The following is a 7521-nucleotide window of genomic DNA, read 5'->3' as shown; positions in this document are numbered from 1 at the left end:
TGGCGGCATTCAAGAGAATCCGGAAGGTCTAAACCTTGTATGTGGTATTCTGAGTAGGATTCAATGATTGAATGACTGTGACGAGCTTCAAACTCCTGAAGGCTGGGCGTTAGTGACAGAAGCAAAAGAATCAATGGATTCTATTCCAACCTGATTGAGAACCGACAGATGATTAGCCGTGCCGTGACAAGGTGCGTTGAATATTTTCACTGAGAGGACGGGACTGTAGCCACAGACAACGGTGATGCCCAACATACAGCTTGCCATGGAAAGGAGTAAGAAGGATTGGATGAAGACAGTCGGAAAGCAGAGAGACGGAAGGGACAAAGCATCCGCATACGCTTATCTAAAATTCTCACCAATGAATTACATAAGTATCTCTATCTTTATGCTTTATTCATATATCATTCATGACCATTTGAATCTTCCTGACTGAGATTTACAAGGTGACCATAGCTTGCTTCATACCAACAATCTCCGTGGGATCGACCCTTACTCGCGTAAGGTTTATTACTTGGACGACCCAGTGCACTTGCTGGTTAGTTGTGCGAAGTTGTGATAAAGAGTTGAGATTGCAATTGAGCGTACCATGTTTATGGCGCCATTGATGATCACAATTTCGTGCACCAAGTTTTTGGCGCCGTTGCTGGGGATTGTTTCGAGTATGGACAACTGACGGTTCATCTTGTTGCTTAGATTAGGTATTTATCTTCAGAGTTCTTAAGAATGAATTCTAGTGTTTCAAGGTGATGTTCTTATCATCACCAAAGCTGATTGATTCTCATCAATTTAGCTCTTGAATGCAATGTCTTGCTGAAGCTTGGCTAGCCATGTCTAATTCCTTTAGACTAAAGCTTTAGACTAACATTGCATGATTCCTGGAATTCTCATTAAGAATTTTGATACCTTTATTTTCTTTTCCACTTAATTTTTGAAAAATCTCAAAAAAATTACAAAATCATAAAAACCAAAAAATATTTTATGTTTCTTGTTGAGTCTAGTGTCTCATGTTAAGTTTGGTGTCAATTGCATGTTTCTGTTCTTCTTGCATTCATTCATGTGTCTTAAGTGATCTTCAAGATGTTCTTGATGATTTCCTTGCTCTGATCTTTGAATTCTCTTAACTTGAGTATTTTGTTGTATGCATTCTCATTTTGTTAGTGTCAGTAGTATACAAACTGCTAAGTTTGGTGTCCTGCATGTATTGTTATTTGATTTTAGTTATATTTTGATTATTAAAAATCCAAAAAAAATTTTTATTTGTGTCTTTTCAAGTCAATAATACAGAGAATTGAAGATTCAGAACATACAGCAGAGGAATTATACAGAAAAAGCTGGGCGTTCAAAACGCCAAGTGAGGAAGGAAAACTGGCGTTTAAACGCCAGCCAGGGTGCCTGGTTGGGCGTTTAACGCCCAAAAGGGTAGTGTTTTGGGCGTTAAACGCCAGAATGGTATCCATTCTGAGCGTTTAACGCCAGGATGGCACAAGGGGGAAGATTCTGTTTTTAACTCAAATTTTTTTTTCAAAATTTTTTCAAAATCAAATCTTTTTCAAATCATATATTTTCAATCATATGTTTTCAATTTCTTTCCATTTTCAAAAATACTTGCTATCAATTAATGATTTGATTCAACATTTCAAGTATGTTACCTTTTCTGTTGAGAAAGGTTTAATGTTTGAATCATATCTTTTCTTGTTAGCCAAGTCATTAATTTTTAAAATCAAATCTTTTTAAATTGTTTTTCAAATCATATCTTCTCAATCACATCTTTTTAAAACCATAACTTTTCAATTATATCTTTTTAATCACATCTTTTTCAAAATAGTTTTCAATCATATCTTTTTAATTTCTAATTTCAAAATCTTTTTCAAAATTCACTTGATTTCTTTTCCACTCTTAGTTTTCGAAAATCAATTAGTATTTTTCAAAAATTTTTTTAAAATGTTTTTAATTTATTTTCAAAAATTTCTTCCCCCCTTCTCACATCCTTCTATTTATGGACTAACACTCCTCCTCAATGCACAATTCGAACTTTGTCTTTGGTGATAAGTTCGAATTCTTCTACCTCTTCCTTCTATTTTTCTTTTCCTCTGACACCTCAAGAAATCTATATACTGTGACATAGAGGATTCCATATTTTCTTGTTCTCTTCTCTTTCATATGAGCAGGAGCAAAGACAAAAGCATTCTTGTTGAGGCTGATCCTGAACCTGAAAGGACCTTGAAGCGAAAGCTAAGAGAAGCTAAGGCACAACTCTCTGTAGAGGATCTAACAGAAATCTTCAAAAAAGAAGAACCCATGGCAGCCAAAAATAACAACAATGCCAACAATGCAAGGAAGGTGCTGGGTGACTTTACTGCACCTATTCCCGACTTCTATGGGAGAAGCATCTCTATCCCTGCCATTGGAGCAAACAACTTTGAGCTTAAGCATCAATTAGTTTCTCTAATGCAACAGAAATGCAAGTTCCATGGACTTCCATTGGAAGATCCTCATCAGTTTTTAGCTGAATTCTTGCAAATCTGTGACACTGTCAAGACTAATGGGGTTGACCCTGAGGTCTACAGACTTATCCTATTCCCTTTTGCTGTAAGAGACAGAGCTAGGATATGGTTGGATTCACAACCTAAAGAAAGCCTGAACTCTTGGAAAAAGCTAGTCAATGCCTTCTTGGCAAAGTTCTTTCCACCTCAAAAATTGAGTAAGCTTAGAGTGGAAGTCCAAACCTTCAGACAGAAGGAAGGTGAATCCCTCTATGAAGCTTGGAAAAGATACAAACAATTGATCAGAAAGTGTCCTTCTGACATGCTTTCTGAATGGAGCATCCTAGGTATCTTCTATGATGGTCTGTCTGAACTGTCCAAGATGTCTTTGGATAGCTCTGCTGGAGGATCTCTTCATCTGAAGAAGACGCCTACAGAAGCTCAAGAACTAATTGAAATGGTTGCAAATAATCAATTCATGTACACTTCTGAAAGGAATCCTGTGAACAATGGGACGAATCAGAAGAAAGGAGTTCTTGAGATTGATACTCCGAATGCCATACTGGCTCAGAATAAAATATTGACACAGCAAGTCAATTTGATTTCTCAAAGTCTGTCTGGAATGCAAGCTGCACCAGACAGTACTAAGGACGCTTCATCTGAAGAAGAAGCTTATGATCCTGAGAACCCTTTCATGGAAGAGGTGAATTACATGGGAGAACCCTATGAAAACACCTATAATTCTTCATGGAGAAATCATCCAAATCTCTCATGGAAGGATCAACAGAGACCTCAACAAGGTTTCAACAACAATAATGGTGGAAGAAACAGGTTTAGCAATGGCAAGCCTTTTCCATCATCTTCTCAGCAACAGACAGAGAATTCTAAGCAGACCCACTCTGACTTAGCAACCATGGTCTCTGATCTGATCAAAACCACTCAAAGTTTCATGACTGAAACAAGGTCCCCCATTAGGAATTTGGAGGCACAAGTGGTTCAGCTGAGCAAGAAAATTACTGAACTTCCTCCTAGTACTCTTCCAAGCAATACAGAAGAGAATCCAAAAGGAGAATGCAAGGCCATTAACATGATTCACATGGCCGAACTAGGAGAGGAGGAAGAGGCAGTGAACGCCACTGAGGAAGACCTCAATGGACGTCCACTGGCCTCCAATGAGTTCCCTAATGAGGAACCATGGGAATCTGAGGCTCACATTGAGACCATAGAGATTCCATTGGATTTACTTCTGCCATTCATGAGCTCTGATGAGTATTCTTCCTCTGAAGAGGATGAGTATGTCACTGAAGAGCAAAGTGATAAATACCTTGGAGCAATCATGAAGCTAAATGACAAGTTATTTGGTAATGAGACTTGGGAGGATGAACCCTCTTTGCTCACCAAAGAACTGGATGACTTGTCTAGGCAGAAATTACCTCAAAAGAGACAAGACCCTGGGAAGTTTTCAATACCTTGTACCATAGGCACCATGACCTTTAAGAAGGCTCTGTGTGACCTAGGGTCAAGTATAAACCTCATGCCTCTCTCTGTAATGGAGAAGCTAGGGATCTTTGAGGTACAAGCTGCAAGAATCTCACTAGAGATGGCAGATAATTCAAGAAAACAAGCTTATGGACTTGTAGAGGATGTTCTGGTAAAGATTGAAGACCATTACATCCCTGTTGATTTTATAGTCCTAGAGACTGGGAAGTGCATGGATGAATCCATCATCCTTGGCAGACCCTTCCTAGCCACAACAAAGGTTGTGATTGATGTGGACAGAGGAGAATTGATCATTCAAGTGAATGAAGAATCCTTTGTGTTTAAGGCTCAAGGATATCCCTCTGTCACCATGGAGAGGAAGCATGAAGAGCTTCTCTCAAAACAGAGTCAAACAGAGCCCCCACAGTCAAACTCTAAGTTTGGTGTTGGGAGGCCACAACCAAATTCTAAGTTTGGTGTTGAACCCCCACATTCAAACTTTAAGTTTGGTGTTGGGAGGTTCCAACATTGCTCTGAGTATCTTTGAGGCTCCATGAGAGCCCTCTGTCAAGCTACTGACAATAAAGAAGCGCTTGTTGGGAGGCAATCCAATGTTATAATTATCTATTTTCCTTTATTATTTTATGTTTTCTGTAGGTTGATGATCATGAGAAGTCACAAAATCAGTTGAAAAAGCAAAAACAGAATAAAAAATAGAAAGAAAAACAGCACACCCTGGAGGAAGACCTTGCTAAACGCCAGCAAGGGCAGCAAATGGGCGTTTAACGCCCAGTCTGGCACCATTCTGGGCGTTTAACGCCAGAAAGGGGCACCAGACTGGCGTCAAACGCCAGGAAAGGGCAAGAAGTTGGCGTTAAACGCCAGAAATGGGCACCAGCCTGGCGTTTAACGCCAAAATTGGCATAGAGAGCATTTTTGCTCGCCACTTGGTGCAGGGATGACTTTTCCTTGACACCTCAGGATCTGTGAACCCCACAGGATCCCCACCTACCCCACCACCCTCTCTCTTCTTCATCCATTCACCAATCACCTCAACGTCTCTTCCATAAAAACCCTTCACCTATCAAATTCCACTATTCTCTTCACCACTCACATCCATCCTTCATAAAACCCCACCTACCTCACCATTCAAATTCAAACCACTTTTCCTCCCAAACCCACCCATTCATAACCGAACCCTACCCCTCTCTCCACCCCTATATAAACCCATCTTCACCCCTTTATTTTCACACAACCTAAACACTACTTCTCCCCCTTTGGCCGAACCACAAAGCCATCTCCATCTCCTCTATTTCTTCTTCCTCTATTCTCTTCTTTCTTCTTTTGCTCGAGGACGAGCAAACCTTTTAAGTTTGGTGTGGTAAAAGCATTGCTTTTTGTTTTTCCATAACCATTTATGGCATCCAAGGCCGGAGAAACCTCTAGAAAGAGGAAAGGGAAGGCAAAAGCTTCCACCTCCGAGTCATGGGAGATGGAGAGATTCATCTCAAGGGTGCATCAAGACCACTTCTATGAAGTTGTGGCCTTGAAGAAGGTGATCCCCGAGGTCCCTTTCAAACTCAAAAAGAGTGAATATCCGGAGATCCGACATGAGATTCGAAGAAGAGGTTGGGAAGTTCTTACCAACCCCATTTAACAAGTCAGAATCTTAATGGTTCAAGAGTTCTATGCCAATGCATGGATCACCAAGAGCCATGATCAAAGTGTGAACCCGAACCCAAAGAATTGGCTTACAATGGTTCGGGGGAAATGCTTGGATTTCAGTCCGGAAAATGTAAGGTTGGCATTCAACTTGCCCATGATGCAAGGAGATGAACATCCTTACACTAGAAGGGTCAACTTTGATCAAAGGTTGGACCAAGTCCTCATAGACATCTGTGAAGAGGGCGCCTAATGGAAGAGAGATTCAAGAGGGAAGCCGGTTCAATTGAGAAGGCATGACCTCAAGCCCGTAGCTAGGGGATGGTTGGAGTTTATCCAACGCTCAATCATTCCCACTAGCAACCGGTCCGAAGTTACTATAGACCAGGCTATCATGATTCATAGCATCATGATTGGAGAGGAAGTAGAGGTTCATGAGGTTATAGCCCAAGAACTTTATAAGGTGGTGGACAAGTCCTCTACCTTGGCAAGGTTAGCCTTTCCTCATCTCATTTGTCACCTCTGTTATTCAGTTGGAGTTGACATAGAAGGAGACATCCTCATTGATGAGGACAAGCCCATCACTAAGAAAAGGATGGAGCAAACAAGAGATCCCACTCATCATGAAATCCCTGAGATGCCTCAAGGGATACACTTTCCTCCACAAAACTATTGGGAGCAAATCAACACCTCCCTAGGAGAATTGAGTTCCAACATGGGACAACTAAGGGTGGAGCACCAAGAACATTCCATTCTCCTCCATGAAATTAGAGAAGATCAAAGAATCATGAGAGAGGAGCAACAAAGACAAGGAAGAGACATTGAGGATCTCAAGCACTCCATAAGATCTTCAAGAGGAAGAACAAGCCGCCATCACTAAGGTGGACCCGTTCTTTAATTTCCTTGTTCCTTATTTTCCTGTTTTTTGAATTTTATGCTTATGTTATCTATGTTTGTGTCTTATGATTATTAGTGTCTTAGTGTCTATGCCTTAAAGTTATGAATGTCTTATGAATTCATCACCTTTCTTGAATGAAAAATGCTCTTAATTGAAAAAGAGAAAAAATGATTCTTGAAGCAAGAAAAAGCAGTGAATACAAAAAAAAAGGAGAAAAACGAAAAAAAAAGGAAAAAAAAGGAGAAAAATGAAAAAAAATAAAGAAAAAGAAAAAAAATAAAGTTGTGATCCAAGGCAAAAAGAGTGTGCTTAAGAACCCTGGACACCTCTAATTGGGGACTCTAGCAAAGCTGAGTCACAATCTGAAAAGGTTCACCCAATTATGTGTCTGTGGCATGTATGTATCCGGTGGTAATACTGGAAGACAGAGTGCTTTGGGCCACGGCCAAGACTCATAAAGTAGCTGTGTTCAAGAATCATCATACTTAACTAGGAGAATCAATAACATATCTGGATTCTGAGTTCCTATAGACCAATCATTCTGAATTTCAAGGATAAAGTGAAGATGCCAAAACTGTTCATCTGATTAATACTGATCTTCATAGATGTTTTTGGAATTCATTGCATATTCTCTTCTTTTTATCTTATTTGGTTTTCAGTTGCTTGGGGACAAGCAATAATTTAAGTTTGGTGTTGTGATGAGCGGATAATTTATACGCTTTTTGGCATTGTTTTTAGTATGTTTTAGTTAGTTTTTAGTATATTTTTATTAGTTTTTAGTTAAAATTCACTTTTCTGGACTTTACTATGAGTTTGTGTGTTTTTCTGTAATTTCAGGTATTTTCTGGCTGAAATTGAGGGACCTGAGCAAAAATCTGATTCAGAGGCTGAAAAGGACTGCATATGCTGTTGGATTCTGACCTCCCTGCACTCGAAGTGGATTTTCTGGAGCTACAGAAGCCCAATTGGCACGATCTCAACGGCGTTGGAAAGTAG

Source organism: Arachis stenosperma, chromosome 9 (assembly GCF_014773155.1).
Source record: "Arachis stenosperma cultivar V10309 chromosome 9, arast.V10309.gnm1.PFL2, whole genome shotgun sequence".
Lineage (NCBI taxonomy): Eukaryota > Viridiplantae > Streptophyta > Magnoliopsida > Fabales > Fabaceae > Arachis > Arachis stenosperma.
This window is presented reverse-complemented; position numbering follows the sequence as displayed.